This window comes from Trichogramma pretiosum, unplaced genomic scaffold (genome assembly GCF_000599845.2).
Source record: "Trichogramma pretiosum strain Unisexual culture from Peru unplaced genomic scaffold, Tpre_2.0 scaffold77, whole genome shotgun sequence".
NCBI lineage: Eukaryota > Metazoa > Arthropoda > Insecta > Hymenoptera > Trichogrammatidae > Trichogramma > Trichogramma pretiosum.
In genome coordinates, this window is record NW_019641667.1 from 48,604 (window position 1) to 70,127 (window position 21,524).

At 44.8% G+C, this 21,524-nt stretch overlaps 1 protein-coding gene across 3 annotated transcripts in view; it reads left to right on the top strand.

Moving 5' to 3' along the window:
• Window positions 1–21,524, top strand: part of LOC106648640 (putative polypeptide N-acetylgalactosaminyltransferase 9) — a 130,161-nt gene that overhangs the window by 33,096 nt on the left and 75,541 nt on the right. Inside the window, exon 2 of one of the 3 annotated variants that reach the window (XM_014365687.2) lies at window positions 20,052–20,344. The exons of 1 other annotated variant lie outside the window; for it this stretch is intronic. The gene's annotated coding sequence lies outside the window, so the exon portion shown is untranslated. Of the gene's footprint in view, window positions 1–20,051; window positions 20,345–20,814; window positions 20,851–21,524 lie in introns of those variants that run through there. One more of the 3 variants, XM_023460316.1, reaches the window with a different exon arrangement.

Genomic DNA, 21,524 nt, shown 5'->3' on the forward strand with positions numbered 1-21,524 from the left:
TGAAACGTGAATAGCGTCGGGGATAAGGCGGGTAAAGTTTGCTCAGCCGCGTATACGTCCTCGGTATAATAGAAACAGCTCCATCACCGACGCCGTAGTAGTAGTAGTAGTAGACGAGGCTTACTCGTTCCGATTTTCGCGCGCTGCCTAGTGTGAGCTCGAGGCTGAGGGGGGCAGAAAGCCGGCCTAGGTTATTACACGCATCCTCGCGTCCTCCTCACAGCAGCAGCAGCTTTCATGCCTACTACACTACTATATCAGCACACACAAAGGCAGCACGAGGCATATTCACACATACATACTATACAAGTTGCTGTTGGTTGGCGCATGTAAGAGCGCGAGGGAAAATCGATCGACGTGCTGCACAGCGTAGTGCAGCTTGCGCGCAGTGGCTAACACACAGAAGGGAACACGGCGGCGCGATTCCTGCCCTCGGTGCGGCGCGAGCTACACACACCTCTTGGCCTCTCTCTCTCTCTCTTTCCCTCTCGCGTTGGTGGTACGTGCACAGTAGCACTTCCGACACGTGTTATTCGCGCTCGTAAAGTCCAATGGCTTCTTCTCTCTCTCGTTCTCTTTCTCCCGCGTACTCGCACACGCTATACTCGTGTGTACCTTACGTACGTGTGCCGCTGGGATGCTATGCGTGCTCTCGTCCGCGCTCACGGCGGCACGCACAAGTAGTACAGCTACCTACCTTTACCTAGCCCGCGTGTGTACAAGTTGGACGTTTACAATATCTCTTCGCGTGCGCCTCGCCCTCTCCACCACCTTCTTTCTTGCTTCTTTTTTTTCTTCTTCCGTGCGCTGCTGCTATACTTTAATGATGATAAAAAAAAGCCAATTCATTCGCGAGACGTCTACGCGTTATACAAGGCAAGAAGAAGCGCCGACGATCGTTACCGTTACTATGTACTATAACTATCGCACGTGGGCGCGCGCTACGCTTCGTTTAAAAAAGTGCAGCGCCGACACCATCCGACGTGCTACATATAGCCTGCGTGTCTCGCGTCGCTCGTTTCATCCGCGTAAAAGCTCTCTCGCAAGCTCTCGTAGCTCTCTGCTCTTCTGTGCTGGGATGGGAGGAAGCACGAAAAAAAAGAAGAAGAAGGAGAGAAAAAGAAAACGAGCCCGAGATTGTGTACTGCGCCAGGGGCTATCAAAGCCCATTTTACGCGCCAAGAATCATAAGTTCATTAGGACGCCGCCGCCGCTACTTCTCGTGGATGAAATAGGGAAAAAAATCGTGGCTCGACTGTACGTCGTTTTTTGCGCCACAATGTCGCGCGCGACGCTCTCGGGCTGTGCGCAAAATCACGACGAAAACGACGATGTAGTTTTGGGAGAAGAGGAGGAGGAGGAGGTGGAGAGGGCAATGAAATTAATTTTCGAGACTATATACGCCTCCGGCGGCGTTGGTGGGCAATATATATCTCATCGTTTCAGCGCACGTCTTGCCAGCAGAAGCGGCAGGTATATATAGAGCATAGCCGCTACCGATATATGATCCATCGACTACTAGTTTCTGCGCCGGCTACAACTGTTGGGGGCTATAACTGCTCTCTCTGTATACACCGGCGCGGGCACCTATATATGCATTGGAACATCGGATATAGCTTCCGCGTAGAGCTAGCTAGAGCTCCGCAGCAGCCAAGTTGTGTGTGATAAATGACGGTTAGATTTACGAGTTGACCGTGTGCGCGCCGAAGCTATATCCATTGCCGCGGCCATCGAAGCGGATAAAGGCAATCGTTCCTCTTTCTCCGATCGCTACTATTCCTCTCTTTCTCTCTCTATGTACGTGTGTGCGAAGCTTGTGTTCCGGTACACACACACACACACATACATACACAAACGAGTATACAGAGAGCAGACGTAGAGCAGCGCAGAGCGTGTAAAAGCTCCCGAAGCGAGCTCGCGCGCGTGACCGATGCCACCCGGGTTATTCGTTCATTTCGCCGCAAATTGAGCAGTTTGTTTCGAGCACGACGCGCCGCTCGGCTGTGGCTGGGCTGGATTGGAGGAGAGAAGGTTTTATACAGCTCTATACTACTGCCAAACGACGCGACTACGATCCGTCTCTCTCTCTTTTTTTTAGGTACGAAATACAGTGATAGCAGAACACGTTTCGCGTGATACTCGTCGGTGGGGCGGTGGTGGTGGTAGGTAGGTAGGTAGATCGTGTCTAGATCGACGTCCGATGCGGCACGTAAAACGAAAAATTCCGATTCGCTCGACGCAGCTTTGTATGCTATATAACTACCGGCGAAGAAGAAAGGATCGCTCCTCTGTATTATATATATAGAGCACAGGATTATGTATATGCTAATGGCACGCGAGATAAGAGAGCGAGTCACTTTTTCTCTCTCACTCACTCGCACGAGAGGGCTCTCTGATCACTTTTTGCTGCGCTCGACTCAGGGGGGTTGTTCCCCGTGCGGTGGCCGCGTGGCCGTGTATTATACACGCTGCACACGCGGCGGACGGGAGGGACTGCGCAATTTTTTTAATGGTTAATAAATCTCCTGACCGTGAGCTACGTGAGTACACGCGCACACATGCGGTCTTTATCGTGTACGGTCATAGGTATATATACGGAGAGGGCGCGCGAGCCTGCGAGTAGTGCATTATATTATGATATAATGCATTGGGCTCGCGAGCACTTTTCGTATCAAACTCTCTCGCCTATATATAGCTGAAGCTAGAGTTGGCTATAGCTAGAGCTAGAGAGCTTCATTTTCCCTCTCTGTTGTCTCTGTTTCTTTTCACGAGTTTCGGTGTACACGGCCGCTGCGAGCTGGCGCTAATATATATGCACCCGAGTCAAGCTACACACACACACATTCGTGGATCGAGACATTCTCTCTCTCTCTCTCTCTTGCGCTCTATAGCTAGCTAGAGGTAGAGTTGCCGCTCGTTCGCACGATCCCATCGGGGAATAGCGTGACGTTTATCCCATCTCTCTCGGAAACAAGCTAAATTATGTCGCTCGCCCATGCGCGGCGGCGGCAACCCTTTGCCACAGCACACAGCCGCGCCTGGCCTCTCTCTGTAATACACTACACCGAAGAGCACACCTATACTATATGCTTGCACAGCAACAGCAGCACTGCTCCCAGCTGATATGCCTGTGTATACGGAAAACACTCACACACACACACACACATATAGCTACTCACACACGTACACAAAGCAGAAGAGCTTTACAACAACCTAATTTATTTCCATCACAACAATGCAAAGACTCCTTGAAAATTGCAGTATAAGATTCCATCCCTTCCTTCCTCTCTCTCTTTCGCTAGAAGAGCTGCTCATGCTCTCTCTCTCTGCCTTTCGCTCTCTATTTCTCCGGAGAAATAGGAACCTTTTATCAGAAAACGGGTCTTTAATGAGAATTCTCCAAGGGCCAAGGCTGCTTGTTCCGTCTTTGATCCCTCGTCGCTCTCTCACTCGTTCTCTCTCTCTTTCTCGCTCTTTATCTCGCTCTATCTCTTTTCTCTTTGTATGATGCCTGGAACACACTCACCTGATCTAAACCCAAAGTGAATTTTAATCTGCATCGCACATAAATTCTCTCTCTCGGCTCTTGTTAATTTTGCTGCTGCTTTGCTCGTGCACACTCGATTTTAAACCCTGTTCGCTTACAAAAATAATATAAATAACACCCTGATCTAGATATATACGAAGCTCGAGGAGTATTTTCGGTGTATATGAACGTGGCGTGGCGCTTGCATTATTATAATTATTACAAGCATAAAGTATAAAAAACTACGCCTGCGGCCTAATTACACGTGCGCTTGCACGCAATAACGCCTTTCGCGCGGGGGGGAGCAGCAAAAAAACAAAGTTTTTCCATGCTCACACGTGTTATGTATCGTACCCTGCACGCGTGCTGCGAGACATCTTGTACAGCTCACTCTATAAAGAAACCAAATAAGAGATATATGTCTTATCAACTATATTATTATTATTATTATTATTATTATTATTATTATTATTATTATTATTATTATTATTATTATTATTATTTATTAACCTTCCTTTTTTTTACAAAGACCTGCAGGGGTCAAATGCCCGTGCGCAGGACGGCACTTACAACTATGATCAATCAATCGAATCACATCTCACAAGTCGTGAAATGTCACGATCTTGTCACTCATGTCATTACGCATTTCATGTCTGATGCATAGTAAATAACAAGCGACGACGCGAGCGTTGGATTCAACCCCACTAGTCATAATCGAATCCAAACGTGAAAAAGTAAAGCCTTCTTATTATATCTTAATATTTTGATACAGCCGAATATCTCTTACGATTCTTGACAGTAACTTTACAAAATAAGAACCATGACCGACAATATTGTCAAGGTTTTTTTTTTGTTTTTAAATATTCAAAAAACGTACGAAGTTCATATAGTGATATCTTGATAAATTGACCATCAGCTTTCATGTCTGCTGGTTAAACATTCAGTGTCTCCTCCCCGGCCAAATCCATAATTTGAATATTTGCCAAAAGTTCTCTTTCTTACAGTAAAGGTGAAATTCTTCTGTATTATTTATGAGTTCGTTATTGAATTTAACAAGCATCATTTGCTGTTAAGTTAACTTCCGTTTGATAGTGGTCACCGATTCAATAGGTGGGAAAATAATATTTTTTTAAGTTCAAGGCAAAGCCCAATGTAGATTTTGTCTCATCTTTTTCATATACATTTCATTTCATGTATTTCATTTCATGTATTTCATGTATTTCATCACATACATTTCATGTATTTATCGCTTCTCGGTCTTTTGATTAAGATCAAAGTGTAGTGTCATTCAACTAGACTAATCGGACCTTGTCGGGTGCGATTCTGGTATATATAGCTCGCAAGACGTAGCTCATGTGCATTTTAAACGCCCTCGTTTTCGCTTCTTTTGTCAGCTCAATTAATTCACATGCAAATTGAGAAAAACTCTCCTCTCGCCCCAAGCTTTGCGGCCTTTGACTCACGCGCAGTTTCCTTACCTGAAGCTCTATTCTACGCATAGTAGACCTCATATAACATGCATATAGCAGCTGTATCTTGTAAAAGAAGAAGAATGAGGATCGAGCGAGAAGGTAAACTCGGTACATAAATGCGTTAATCAATCGATCGTCTTTGGCCCATTGTTTCCTTCAATTCCTATTATGAACGAGCTTTTCATATACTTTTATAATTATCCTTTATTATCAAGCATACATCGTATGAGTTTACGATGGAATATTACCATACTTATACACATAGCAATCGGCAAAGGCTTAATTTTCGTTTTGCTCCCTCACACCTTTCCATGTACGAGAGAGAGAGAGAGTTCGGGACACAGGTCAGAGAGTTCGTAATTAAGATAATACACAGACTAATTCCGGGTCGGCTTAGTGTAAAAAGTCGCATATATATACGTACATAGTATCCCGGCGCGTCCACGGTGGCCTCCCCCGAATATATATGTACTCCAGCGAGCTCCGAAGCTTTAATAGAGGCTGCGCAACTCGTACGTACTTCTGTAAGATTTATCGCTTACGATGCAGTGCCCCTCCGCCACCGTCACCACCCGCACACGGCAACGAGTCGCCCGTACATACATACATACATGTATAGGTGTGTGTATACATATATATGTATAGGAGCGCCGAGAACAAGAATAGAGGTAGGCGCAAGCATCGCTACATGATTTTCACCGGTGTGAGTGTGCAACACGAGTCGAGTACACGCAGCGCAAGGAGAAAGTATCATATATGTACGCCGGGGCAAACAATAAGTAAGGCGCTGGCGACGCGCCGCACGCGTATACTTTTCTTTTTCTAAAAGTGAAATTTTGATCGCTTTACAAGATGCTACTGCTGCTGAGGAGTTCTTTCTCGCCCCCATGCATCGATTAAGTTAACAAGCAGCCGAGAGAGCAAGAGTTTACGACTCGAAATCGAGAGCTATATTTATACGTATAATATGCGATATCAGCTGCAGAGAGTGTAAAATCGTACATACGGTATCGTGCATAGATCATAAACAATTTCCGTAATGCCGTGTGCGGCGTGTCGAAGCGAGATATTGGTAATATTTATAAATATCTCGCGATTTCATCGCGCGAATCGATCGAATGTTACACTATAACCGAGAATAAAAGAGCAGCATACTTCCCCCGTCATATATAGCGAAGGCAATCACTTTGCATGTAACGCATCGTTTTTCTCGCTAGCTGATCGCGCGCACCATAGGTTATCTATAGAAAACTAAGAAAAATTCGTCTGGATGCGATCTGAATCAACGGAGATGGATACATTTGAAAATTGACCAAATTTCAGTCAAAATTGTTGTCGCGAGGACATAGAAAAGAGAAAAGAAATTATTTCATTACAATTTTTGTAAATTTATTTTCTCTGTCACTTTAGCGAGCACCGATGTGGGTAGCGCGCCACGTGCTTCAAGCATTTAATGAATAAACGACTGCGACTGCTTCGACTGCGTTTTTTACTTTCTAATATAACATATGTCTATTGAGATCTGAGATGGAGACGGGCATATGGCGCGAGATGATCCGAGTGTCCCATGTGTTATATCTCAGATCTAAATAGAAGTCAGTATTCGTTGCGACGCCGAAGGGGAAGGATCGAAAGAAGATCGTGTAGAGCAACTGATTGAAAGTGAAAAATATTTTACATTATTATTAAAAGTGACGGTAGTGCATAGGTGCGTGAAATGGTTCGTATCAAAGGAAACAGCTTGAGATTATTGCAGAGATCACGAAGAAAGTGCGATTGGAATGACGAAAACCAACGGATAATATTTCTTCGCCAACTCATGATCGACTCAGCTGATTTACTCTACGGATGGTCCGGCCCACGTGCAAATCTTCTAGACTTGTTTCGACCCGAAGAAATTGATTGGCTTATCTCGAAGGCTATAGAGAACTGGACGACTAGGGAAATAGGACTAAGATATGGACAGAATACACTACGAAAATTCGTCGAATTTATAGTCGGAACCGGTTACAAAGACCAGACCACAGTTGGCCAAGACGGCGGGCCACGTGCGTTGCTTCACACTACACCAGTCCATCTTGCGCACAGACACAATTGTCTCTTCCTTGCAGATCAGTTGTTTAAAATTTACAACAGGTACGATGTAAATTACACCGATGAATCGGGTATCAGCCACTTCCATATCGCCTCGAAGTTGGGATGTTACTCGGTCGTGGAAAAATTTCTCCAGTTCGGTCACGATCCCGATTGCTTCGTGCTTCACTTGGCGCTGGAGAATGGCCAAACGGAGGTCGCCGAGCTGCTGCTAAGAAGCGGCGCCGATCCGAATCTGGCCTTCGAGGTGGATGGATGGACGCCTCTGCACGTCATTTGCGCGAGGGAAGGCGACGATTCTCACACGATGGAGGACTTCTTCGCCATAAACGATGAAATTGGCCGGACGGTTCGGGTCGATGCCCGAGACAAGATGGGATGCACGCCGTTGTTCTTGGCTTACGAGCACGGAAACCAACGAGTGGCCCGAGTTCTGCTGATGAGAGGCGCCGATTCGAACTTGGCCAACGAAGACGGATTGACGCCGCTACACGTCATCTGCGGCAAGACCTACGGCGCCGCGAGAATGTTGATCGAGTTCGAAGAGCTTCGGCCGTTGCAGCTCGACGTCCGAGACAAAAATGGCGACACACCTCTGCACCATGCCATTCACTGCCACAATAAGGACGCGGCCGAATTTTTGCTGAGCAGAGGCGTGGATCCGAATTTAGCCAATCCAGGGGGATGGACACCTCTGCACATGGCTTGTGAGTTCGATTTGGCATCGTCCTTACAGCTGATGGAAGACGACAAGCTGGTCGAATTTCTGCTAAGAAGAGGCGCCGATCCGAACTCGGCCAGCAACAACGGTGTGACTCCCACGCACTTCGCTTGCCGGAGGGGTAAAGGCTCATTGATCGAGCTATTTTTGAAAGTCAACAAGGACATCGGGAACGACGTGCGGTTCGATGCCCGGGACAAGAACGGTCTAACGCCGCTGCAGTGGGCTGTGACGAACCTCGAGCTGCGCGCGATCGATTCACTCTTGAATCACGGGGCCAACTTGTCCAGCTTCGTTTTTCCCACTTTCGACAATTTCGACGAGTGCCTCAAATCGTGGGTCGTCTACGATCACTGGCAATTGGAAGTAGCATCCGGCCTTGTGACCGTCGTCGAACGCCTCGAGGAGAGAGGATACGAGCTGGACCGCGGCGACGCCCTGACGATCATGAGATTGTTCGACAAGTACGATTTGTTAAACAAAGAAAATGACTCTTGGAGCCACAGCGAGGAGTGTTCCATGAAAGAGATAACGATAAAACCGAATCTGTCGCTCTACGACCTGATCCAGTTATCACCCAAACAGGCTGCAAAATTAATCACGCACGCGGACTACATGAATTTCGCGCGCTCCTACGGACTTGGGAGGTTTTCCGTAGAATTGATTGAGAAATGTTTCGCGCCACTGTGCGAGATAATTTCGAGAAAATTTTTCCTGGAATGGGCGCTGGATCCTTTGGTAGAGCTGTTGCACTATCGATTGCCGATTCTCTGCTGCGACAAGATTGCGGATAACCTGATGAACGAAGATTTGATGAATATTTGCTTCGCGGCTGAACGGCTCAGAGCTCCAAAAAATTGAGCTTTAAGCACTTTTAAATGTAACATATTCGTATATTATTCAAATAAAAATATTTTACAAAAAATTTAATTCATTAATTTGCTTGCATTATTATTATTTTTTTTTGTATTTAATTTTTTAGAAATTTATATAAGGCCGATTCTCTGTAAAATCGAATGGCAGAAAAAATTGTTTTTCTCCAAATATGAAAAATTTATTGTATTTGATGTCAGATTTGTCCTAACTAAATTTTAGAAAAATTGGGGCCTTTCATGACACATTTTCAGAAGCCCAAAGTTGGACATTTTAGGGTTTTTTGAAATTCATGAAAAATCACAAATATTCAAATAATTACTGGATCAGTGTAGAATGAATCAAAAGTAAAAGTGCCCAGGTTTTTTTTTATTGTAAATTGTCCAAATTTTCAGAAAAAAATCATTCCAAAGTGATTAGAGCCACCTAAAGACGTATACAGTGGAAAAGACTTAAACAAAACAAAAAACAAGAAATCTAATCGAGTTCGAACCCTGACTTTTATTTTCAAAACTATGTAAAAAGCTTCCTAAAGATGTCAACTAATGCCTGATAAAGTTTGGTAATGGGTCTTGCAGTGTAAGGCAATGTAGACAACAATGTGTGTCGAAAAACGTGCAAAAAAGGTCTAAAAATGGGTGTTTTTGATGATTTCAGGCACTTTGGGCCTATTTTTAATGCCGGGGGCTACTCATTGATGCCGTCGAAATGGAAAGTGAAAAGTACAGTGATCGAGGAGCGCGTGTCGCGCTCCACCTGGCAAGTATGACAGGAACTAAGTGACGACGCGCCGCTACTCATATACAGCCCATTACTTTCTGCCAACTTTCTATTCGCTCTAATTTGAATTCGATAACAGATATCGAGAACCTGATAAGCCCATTAGATTCCTTGGAAAAAATCCTATCTATATGAGGTATTCGGATTTTCGAAAAGTTCACAACTTTTTACTAATATACACTGCCGTTCAATCACTTTTGCCATACCTAAGTAAAAAATGAGTAAACTTCAAAACGTCATAACTCAGTCAAAGTCAATAAAAGTCGTATCAAGATTTTGAACCAACCATTTGAAAGGTATTTTTAAGCCCTTTTTGACCATATAAATTAGTATTAGGATTACATTGTATATGAGTACACAGAGTGGTTAGAATTAGAATATATATTTATTATATAAGGAAGGTTAGCTTGAACAGTGTACACGTCTACATGCGTGCGTCTCAGGCAAGCGCAGAGAACCAAGTGGGTTCGGAGCAGCGCGCAAGGGAGGGGATGCTCATTTTAGAGCTGGGTCTGGCGACGCTGACGCTCCGACGCGTTCCCCATACGGCACACACACACACATAGCGCGCTTGTATATATAACATTCACAATAGATTATTTATTTATTCACTTATTGTCGTTAACAATTGACAAGTCGAAAAAAAAGTTTTTCTGGTCTTTGCTATTTCTGCTGTCAGTTTAGTAAGAAGACTCGTAGAAACATTCTGAGCCCATCAATTTGTAGGTTTTTTCAAGATCTTGAAATCCTTTTTTTAAAAATCTCGGCTACCACTCGATCCACATCACTCACCAACTAAACAATTTGAAACTTGTACATGCCAACTCGGCCCCGGTCCTTTTCAGGACCACCTCACGTAGGATTTCGAAAGACCTCGAACTTTTGCTAAAGATCGATGCTAACCGACTTGTCAGTTGCAGAGTGCGAACTCTGCAATTCTTTTCGGTTTCCAGTCTTTTCAAGGCTACCGTTCGAAAGCTAACGAACTTTTGTAAAAGTTCAATTCAAACCGTCTTAGCTGTGGCCGAGTGTAAACTCTCAAACTCCTTTCGATTTTTAGCTTTCTCAGGGCTACTGTTCGAAAGCAAACGAACCTTATCAAAATTCGACGTTCCCGCATAACAAAATAGTCGGTTCAAAATCTTGATACGACTTTTATTGACTGAGTTATGACATTTTGAAGTTTACTCATTTTTTACTTTGGTATGGCAAAAGTTATTGAATAATTTAATAATAATATGTAATAATTTGCATAATTTGATCAAATTCGTTTCTCCATCCTGGAAGACATCGTTTTTGATAGATTTTGGCCTTTTCTTTCGATTGGTGCAGTTTATTTTGAAATCGGAGGATACATTTTTTGGATAAATCGACTTAAACATTTAAGTCGAGTTTTAACCTCAAAATCAATTTTTAAGAATTTTTTTTAAGTTACACCACTAGAAAGAGGAGAAAAAAATCTATCGATCCATGAGTTTTGATTTTTTTTCTGACTCTTAGTAAACGTTTCCGTGTGAGCTAAGCATACGACACTTTCGGCCAAAAATGCCGCAATCACGCAGGGTAGCCGACTTATGCTGGACGCGCTCATATACGATAAGGTATGTTTATTTATTTTTTTTTTTTTTTAGTTGATTACGGCCCTTTCTGCTACTAGGCTAATTGGCCAACCTCACCGTTCTACCTAACGGTGGGTCTTGCGTGTATATGTAAGTGTGTGTGTTAGTGTATTAGCGTGTACCTATAGTCGATATGGTTGCGCCTCCCATACCACTGAGGTTACGCTTTGATAATGGTGTGACCCCCAACACCAGAGACTGCAGTTGAAGTGCACCGGCTTTTTTCCAAGGAAAATTTCCACGGATTACACCCAACGGTGCAAACCCCGCAGAAAAAATCCTCGGGAAAAAACCAGCCCACCGCCGGGATTTGAACCCCTGACTTCTCGGTTGAGAAGCAAGAGCTCAAGCCCCACAGCCACCGCGGTCTCAAGGTATGTTTATTCGCTTGCAAGTATGCCACACGCCATCTAGTGGTGTCTTATGGACTTATTTTAAAACTTTATAAGTCATAAAATATCTGAATTATCTATTAGTATCTTTTAATCGAGTGTTTAACTGTTCGAAAAATAACACAACGGTACATCTAGCGGTCAGTCATAATTGCTACTTCCTCGAAGACCGTTTTTTTCATATTTACAACAGGTGCGAGGTGAATTACACCGACGAATCGGGTATCAGCCACTTCCACATCGCCTCGAAATTGAGATGTTGATCGGCCGTGGAAAAATTTCTCAAGTTCCGTCACGATCCCAATTCCTTCGCGATGCAATTGGCGCTGGAGAGCGGCCACACGGAGGTCGCCAAGCTGCTGCTGAGAAGCGGCACCAATTCGAATCTGGCCACCGAGGTATATACGAAGCTCGAGGAGTATTTTCGGTGTATATGAACGTGGCGTGGCGCTTGCATTATTATAATTATTACAAGCATAAAGTATAAAAAACTACGCCTGCGGCCTAATTACACGTGCGCTTGCACGCAATAACGCCTTTCGCGCGGGGGAGCAGCAAAAATACAACGTTTTTCTATGCTCACACGTGTTATGTATCGTACCCTGCACGCGTGCTGCGAGACATCTTGTACAGCTCACTCTATACAGAAACTAAAAAAGAGATATACGTCTTATCAACTATATATAGCTCACAAGACGTGGCTCACGTGCATTTTAAACGCTCTCGTTTTCGCTTCTTTTGTCAGCTCAATTAATTCACATGCAAATTGAGAAAAACTCTCCTCGCGCGCCAAGCTGTGCGGCCTTTTCCAAGCAAGCGCAGTTTCCTTACTTAAAGCTCTATTCTGCGCATAGTAGACCTTATATAACATGCATATAGCAGCTGTATCTTGTAAAAGAAGAAGAATGAGGATCGAGCGAGATCGTGAACTCTGTACATAAGTGCGTTAATCAATCGATCGACTTTGGCTCATTTTTTCCTTTAATTCCTATTATGAACGAGCTTTTTATATACTTTTATAATTATCCTTTATTATCAAGCATACATCGTATGACTTTACGATGGAATATTACCATACTTATGCACATAGCAATCGGCAAAGGCCTAATTTTCGTTTTGCTCTCTCACACCTTCCTATGTACGAGAGAGAGAGTTCGGGACACAGGTCAGAGAGTTTGTAAGTAAGTTGACTCTTAACTTAAACATTTTTTCATACAAGGTCTTGAAATTTTGGGACAACGTTAATTGGTGATCTAATTATCTCCCTGCAAAATTTTAGATCCTGTTGTCATGATGATTTTTGAGGAAAAGGCCGTCGAAAATTGATCTTTCAACACAGCGTATATAGGCGCACAATTACTTGTGAACCCTTCTTATTGAATATCTCGCAATTTCATCGCGTGAATCGATCGATTGTTATACTATAGCCGAGAATGAAGAAGCAGCATACTTCCTCCGTCATATTATATAGCGAAGGCAATCACTTTGCATGTAACGCATCGTTTTTCTCGCGAGCTGATCGCATGCGCCATCGTTTGTCTATAGAAAACTAAGAAAAATTCGTCCGGATGAGATCTGAATCGACGGAGATGGATGCATTTGAAAATTGACCAAATTTCAGTCAAAATTGTTGTAAATTTTGTAAATTTATTTTTAAAATTTTGAATCGCGCGCTTGAGGTGACACTATTGTGAGCACTGATGCTCATGTGCACACCACTTGCTCCAAGCATTTGGTGAATAATTTCGACAGCGTGTTTTTACTTTCTATTATAACCTAAGTCTATTGGGATCTCAGATGAAGGCGGGCCTAGCACGAGATGATCCGAGTGTCCCATATGTTTATGGAAAAATACCTCTTATAGTGCAACTAACGCATTTTGATTAATAACAAAAAATGTGCTCGATAATATAACATTCGAAACTGAACATTTTATTCCATATACCTTAATCTTTGAAAATGCAGCCTACTTTCTATGAGAAATGTATTTATTTTTCCATAAACAAGCATTCTAACAATGTTGTCATTGCGCTGGAATCGGCTCGTTTTTCGCCTTAATGGCTCATAGGCTTTACAGGCTTTAACCTCAAAAAGTAAAAGTCACGAGGATGCGCCGCAATAGGATAAAACCAATGCTCTCTTATGTTGCAAATTACTCAATTACCAATTGATGAATCGTCGAAAATGAAGCATCATGTTAAAGTTGAGCACAAATACTTCATCAATAGGTTTTTTTCTATATTCTCAAGTTTAAAACTCGTAATTATTAGAAGAAAACGCTGCATTTTTTATATTGTTTGTCATTTATTGTTGATGATATTTTTCAATAATTTTTTTGCAAAAATTAAATGATTGACAAGTATAGAATATTCCTACATAAATTTTAGTTGGGTAAAATATATATCAAACTATCCAAAATGAACGTGCGCCGCATTAGGTGCTGCGCCGTAATAGGCGCTTCTCCCCTACTATACCTACATTTCTCGATCTCAGATCCCAATTGAAGTCAGTACTGGTTACGACGCCTAAGCGCAAGCATCGAAAAAAGATCGTGCGCACTCCGATCGCGTAGAGCAAGCGATTAAAAGTGAAAAATATTTTACATTATCATTACAAGTGACCGTGCATAGGTGCGTGACATGTCTCATATCAATAAGATCAAATTGAGAACGTTGAGGAGATTACGAAGGAAGTGCGATTGGAATAACGAATACCAACGACTCGTGCTTCTTCGCGAACTCATCAATTTATTCAGTGAATGGTCCGACCGACGTCCGAATCTTCTAGACTTCTTTCGTCCCGACGAAATCGATTGGCTTATCTCGCACGCTATATTAGATAACTGGACGAAGCCATGCTATGGAAAGTATAAACTACTAAAATTCGTCGAATTTATAGTCGGAACCGGTTACGAAGACCAGCCCATGGTAAACGAAGACGGTGAGCCACGTGTGTTGCTTCGCACTACACCGGTGCATCTTGCGCACAGACACAATTGTCTCTTCCTCGAAGATCAATTGTTTAAAATTTATAACAGGTGCGAGGTAAATTACACCGATGAATCGGGTATCAGCCACTTCTACATCGCCTCGAAGTTGGGATGTTACTCGGTCGTGGAAAAATTTCTCGACTTCGGTCACGATCCCGAATGCTGTACACTGCACTTGGCGCTGGAGAACGGCCATGTGGAGGTCGCCGAGCTGCTGCTGAGATGCGGCGCCGATCCAAATCTGGCCATCGAGGCGGATGGATGGACGCCTCTGCACGTCATTTGCTCGAAGGAGGGCGACGAGTCTCACACGATGGAGAACTTCTTCGCCGTCAACGACGAAATTGGCCGGACGGTTCGGGTCGATGCCCGAGACAAGATGGGATGCACGCCGTTGCTCTTGGCTTACGAGCGCGGGAACCAAGAAGTAGCCCGAGTTCTGGTGAGGAGAGGCGCCGATCCGCACTTGGCCAACGACGATGGAGTGACACCGCTGCACGTCATCTGCGGCAAGACCCACGGCGCCGCGAGGACGTTGATCGAGATCGGCGATTATCACCATTTGCAGCTCGACGCCCGGGACAAATGGGGCAACACAACCCTGCACCATGCCATTCGCTACCGCAACACGGATACGAATACGGCCGAATTGTGGCTGAGTAGAGGCCCGGATCCGTATGAAGACTCTGCTGTGGCATCGATATCTCCTAGTGATTTCGAATTGGCAACGTTGCTCCATTTGACGGCGCAAGATGAGACGCTGGTCGAATTTCTGCTGATGAGAGGCGCCGATCCAAACTCGGCCAACGACGACGGAGAGACTCCTGCGCACTTGGCTTGCCAGAGAAGCAAATGCGAGCTGCTGGAGCTATTTTTGAAAGTCAACAAGGACATCGGGAACGACGTGTGGTTCGATGCCCGGGACAAGAACGGCCTAACGCCGCTGCAGTGGGCCGTGACGAACCTCGAGCTGCGCGCGATCGATTCACTCTTGAATCACGGGGCCAACCTGTCAGGCTTCGTTTTTCCCACTTTCGACAATTTCGACGAGTGCCTCAAAAAGGTCCGCCATTATCACTGGAAATTGGAAATAGCATGCGGCCTTGTGGGCGTCGTCGAACGACTCAAGGAGAGAGGATACAAACTGGACCGTGACGACTCCCTGACTATCATGAGATTATTCAACAAGTACGGTTTGTTATATTATGAACATGACTCGTGGTGCTATGAAGGGGAGTATTTCACCAAAAAACTGATGATAAAACCGAATCTGTCGCTCTACGACCTAACCCAATTACCACTGAAACAAGCTGGAAAATTAATCAATCACGCGGACTGCATGGATTTCGCGCGCTCCAACAAATTGGAGAAGTTCCCCATAAAATTTAGAAAAAAGTGTTGCGAACCACTGCGCGAGATAATTTCGAGAAAATTTTTCCTGGACTGGGCGCTGGATCCTTTGGTTGAGCTGTTGCATTATCGATTGCCGATTCTCTGCTGCGGCAAGATTGCGGATAACCTGATGAACGAAGATTTGATGAATATTTGCTTCGCGGCTGAACTGCTCAGAGCTCGAAGAAATTGAGCTTTAAGCACTTTCAAATGTAACATATTCGTATATTATTCAAATAAAAATATTTTACAGAAAATTTAATTTATTAATTTGCTTGAATTGTTATTATCATTTTTTTTGTACTCAATTTTCACATCTTGCAGCTATTTCATAACGATGATAAAACGAAAGCTAAAATTTATAACTAATGATAAAACAAAGGTACAACGGGGGAAAAATAAAACTTCCGGGTGTATCATAATATACTATTATAGCGCCAGAGCTCTAGAACCGGTGGCAAAGTTGCGAGTTTTAGGTTCATTCCTCGTGCAGTGTACCGCGCACGCATGTATCACTTAACCCGAGCTAAACCGTATATCGTATCGTAATCGAGAGCTTCGAAGTACCACACATCGTATACGCGTATACGTGAACCGCCATACAGATAACAAAATAATTGTGTACGTGTGTGCGCTCGTGCGTGTGTATCGAATTTAATCCTCTCTCTCTCTCTCTCTCTCTCTCTCTCTCTCTCTCTCTCCATCTAACTCATCGTAACGATCCGATGACGACGACGACTAAGAAGACGGGTCGCGCGACGTTCTCTATACCATATATACGACGTAGTGGTAGATATAGAGGACGACGAAGACGAAGACGATGATGATGATGATTATGGTGGTATATATCCTTTAGATTAATGCTTCCTTCCTTCTAAGCTACTACACACAGCAGCAAGACTGTGTGTATAGCGTGGTCTCGGTGCGGCGCGCACGTATACATCTATCTATCTCTATACCCCCGCTTTGCGCTGCTGCTGCTGGGCGGATAACGAGGCAATCCTATATAGCTTTGTAAGCGACTCTGGGCGCACACACACACTGGCGCGGAGGAGGACTAGAGTATTCGTCAAACGTCCGGCACGTATAGAGCTCGTGCTTGGACTTGCCAACTTACCGACTTGCTATACTGCTGCCGCTGCTGCTGCGAGCCAAATTAAGTCGAGAGAGAGAGAGAGAGAGAGAGAGAGAGAGAGAAGGGAACGAGCAAAAAAGGATAAAAAAATATAACTAAGGGGAAAAAAACGAAAGGGCGTGTGTGTGCGTCTTTTTTTTTCTCCTGCACCTTAACGCTGTGTAGTATATACGGGGTAAGAAAAAGGCCGTCAACGAGGCAGCCTTATCGGAATGCAGCGCGCGTCGATAAATCTCGAAGAAGAGAGCACTGCCGGAGCTGTGTGTGTGCGGGAGCTGTTGGTGACATTTTAACGAAGACACGCGCGTATACACGTCTGTGTCGTCTCTCTCTCTCTCTCTCTCTCTCTCTCTCTCTCTCTAGGTAAATGCACTTTGGCCTCGATGATGTCAACCGTGCGTGCACATCGTCGTCGAGCTTTCTTTCTCTCTCTCTTCTTCGCGACTTTACTTCTCTCTCTCTCTCCTCTCTTTTATTTTAGCCACGTTTCATTGCTCGAGAGAAAAAAAATCAATCGACGACGACAATTTTACGATGTGCTTATATACATACGTATACGTGTACACAGGAGTGCGTTTTAATCGCGGATGCGCGAAATAATAGACAGATGCACGCGTCAACGATCTCCGCGCATCCACCAGAGAGATCTGAATAATAATATCCACCGCGCGCAAGCTCGACTTTTTTTCTATACGTGTACGATCGTGCAGTTTTCCGTGCACCGACCGTCGTACCCCCTCTCGAGCTTCCGTTCGTTCTATTGCCATCCTTACGATTTTATGAAATAGTTCGAGCTCGAAAAATCCGATAAATTTTGCACAGCGTGCACGGAGCTCTCTCTCTCTCTCTCTCGTTCTCGCGTGCTTGCGCGCGACCATGTATGTATATGTGTGTGTCTGTGTGCGGATATAACATCGACACACGTACGAGCGCATAATATACGTGTGTGTTTGTACGGGGCGCGAAGCAGCTTTTTCCACGCGAAGGAATACGCTTGTAAAGCAGAAAATGTGTATAACCAGCAGCCTGTCAATTATTCTCGTTACACATCACGTATCATATGTGTGATATGTCTGTGCAAGCTTCAACCTGCTGGAGGGATGGAGAGAAACAGAGAGAGAGAGAGAGAGAGAGAGAGAGAGAGAACGAGGGTAGGGAGAGGGAGTAGGTGGCAAAAAAATATAAAAAAACTTTTCCTTCATTCTCCCAAGAGCCCATTCAGCAGCAGCAGCAGCAGTAGCCTGGCAAGAAGGCTATATATCTATGCGCACACACGCTCGCACGAGTGAGAGAGAGTAACTACTGCTGCCTGTGCCTGTCGTTCTCAATTCTTGTGTCGTAAATCCTGCTGACCTAAGCCTTCCCTCTATCTCGAAAATCGTCGGGGCGTTTCGCGCGTATAGGTGCCCCGCGCAGTATATATACTCCCATGCGCGCACACACGTGTGTTTTTGTGCTGATATCGAGTTTAAAGGGACTGCACGCACACCAAAATCGATCCTGGACAACGTTAAGCGCAAAATTCAAATCCGAATTAATGAATCAAAGTTTGTAAACATGAAAAAATGGACGACTTTGACGTACGGCTGTCAACTCGACATTTCGGATTAAAAACGCGAGCGAGAGACCTTGAAAATACGCTCGATCCTATATACCCCAGCGATAATCCAGAAATTCATCGCTTTTTACCCTCTTTTGTTTGTAGTAAGCCCGCTTTTCATCCGACGCGACTCCGCTGCACACGGCAAACATCATCGCGAAAAAATCACACGAGCCGCGTTTTATCGCGGGAATATAACCCGGATACGCGTCATCGCGATAAAAAAAAAAAAAAAAAAAAAAAAAAAAAAAAAAAAATAGTCCGAGTTTGGCTCGTCGTTCCACCTCGCGCCAAATATATACGCGCCTATAAACTATTAACTCGTCGGCAGCTTTGGCAAGTGTGTGCACATTCGCGCGCGTACATATATCTACGCTCATACAGAGAGTAAGTGGAGGAGGCCCATGTGTGCGTGTGTATGTGCGCGCATCTCCATCTATAATTTCCAAGCTCGTTAATCATTCAATCGATTTCACATATAACTTGGCTCTCTCTTTGGCGGCAGCAGCAGCGGACGAAGCTATATAACGGCGGGGGTAGCGGCAGCAGCTGCACCTGCAAAAGCTCATAACCATATCTGGTGGCGTTGCGAGCCGCCAGAGCGCTTATGTAATCTTTCAATCGGAAAAATGACCGTGCAATTATTCTTTCATCCGTTGTTCCCCGTTGTGTTGCAGCGCGACGAGAGCCGGCCTACACATACACACACACACGTCTATTTTTTTCTCTCTCTCTCTCCTTTATCGGAAAGCGAACAATAAGTGTACAAAAAAAAAGGGATGAATGGAAAAAATATTAATTCTCCTTAATGTTGGCAGCAGCGTGTATAGTAGTGCTATGCGCGCGTACGAAAATCGTTTCGAATGACATTGGCATGACAGGGCACGCGCCGTCGCCTGGCGCTCTTCAAATGGAAATCCTACTACGGTTCAATACAAACTCGCCACTTGCGCTCGCTGCAGCGTGTGTGCCGTATGCAGTTGTGAAGTTGAAAAAATGGGGGGTAAAAAAAATCTCTCTCGCTGTCTGCTTCAATCGTATTCTCGTCAACTCGCGTTCGCTCGCTGCGCTGCGAAATACATCGAAAAGACTCTTTTTTATATAATATAAAACGCACAACGGCGCGTTAGAGCGAGATAGAGGGAAAGAGGAGGAGGAGGAAAATATATAAGCCATTACACAGCCCCCTGAACGAGCGGCAAGAACGCGCGCATATACACAAAAAATAACATTACTTCGGGGGTGCGCCGCGCGCGAAAACTTTTCTCGTTCTCTCTCTCTGTTCTGCGACGTTTCCAAGGACGACGACAACGGCGGCGTCGAATGGAATAAATCATAACACTTTATATCTATATAAGCTTTTGTATTACACATACATCTATATAGGAGAGTCTCGATGCTCGGCACCGAGTGTGTAGAGTATTTTATTGATTTTTCTCTTGACTTTTTTTGTTACAGTGGGCTGTGGCTATAACGCGACGAGCTAGAGAATCAGCGCAGTGGCAGCAGCAGGGGCTACCTACCACCACGACTACGTAGCGCTAGTCTACTCTCGCCGCTCTCCTCTCTATATACGAGAATCGTCCATTAACGCCTCTCCGACTCTCTCTCTCGGCTCGCGCACTACTAGCTCTCCCATATATATGTACCAAGTCAGAGAGTGAGAATGAGAGAGAGAAGGAGAGAGGAGAAGGAGGAATTTTAACGGCGCGGAGAGCTGTCGGCACCTCCTGTGGCGCTTCGAGTTAAAGGTAAATGGCGGATTAAATATTTCAACGCGCGCGCGCGCGCACACAATGTATAAGGAAAAGTCGCTTCTATACGCGTGCATACATAATATAAGCGAGCTTTGTGTGCGTGAATGATACGTATAATAATAAGCTTCGATGCGATATAGGCGATGCGCGTCGAGCTTCAACAATTATTACGTTATACACCGCCTGCGGCTGTGCATGGACGGCCGCGTGTAGTTGCGTGTGTGTGTTCAGTACAGCACAATTCGACTTTTATTGTTTTGCGCATTTGTAATGTTCGCAACGCACAAAGGCGCGCAGGATCGATTAACGTCGTTCAACGCGATTGCATAAAGAAACGCGCACAAGCGCACATGGATGCAGCGCGGCACTGTGCAATGTGGCATTTATAGAGAAAGTTTCTCGCTCGCGACGCAGCCGATGAATCACCGATGAGAGAGTCACGCGACAATATTTAGCTATTTATGCCTCCTCGACGCTCCTCGTCACGGATCCTGCATACGGTATTTTTAAACATATTATTATTATTATTAGAGATAGCTGCGCCGAGATGACGTATTGCCCGTCGTCCCCCCTTATATATATTACACGCTAATAAATATTTCAGGCGCGATTTCACCTGCATGTGCAGGCTATGGCTAATCGAGTCGAATAATCCAAGAGGATAGAGAAAGAGAGAGAGTCAAAATATACACGTTGATGCGTGTGGCGTGTTTTAATGCAGGAAGCTTTCCTCGTAGGGCAGTACTAGGCGCGAAAGCTGCCGCGCGCGAGAAGAGCTTGCGGAAGCCCACCGATTTCGGATAATCGTAACGCGCACTGTAAACCGCAGCGAGTGCATACCTCTGTTGGGAGGATTAATTGCCATTCCCCCGGTACAGCACTTTCACTATACGCGCGCGACTACGGTAAAATAAAGATCCTCGCGAACTAACGTATGGTATATGAGCTTGCATCGTTGACACATACACACGTTTGTGACAGTCGATACTCACTACCCCGACACGCAGGCCTGACGCACACAAGTCGATGTACGATAGCATCGATAGTATACATATCAGCAGCTCGCGAGCTGGCGGACGTGCCGTCGTTCATATTCTATATACACAACTGGAGAAGAAGCAACTGTGTGCTCCATATAACGACGACGGCGGCGAGTGCTAACGTAATAAATGTA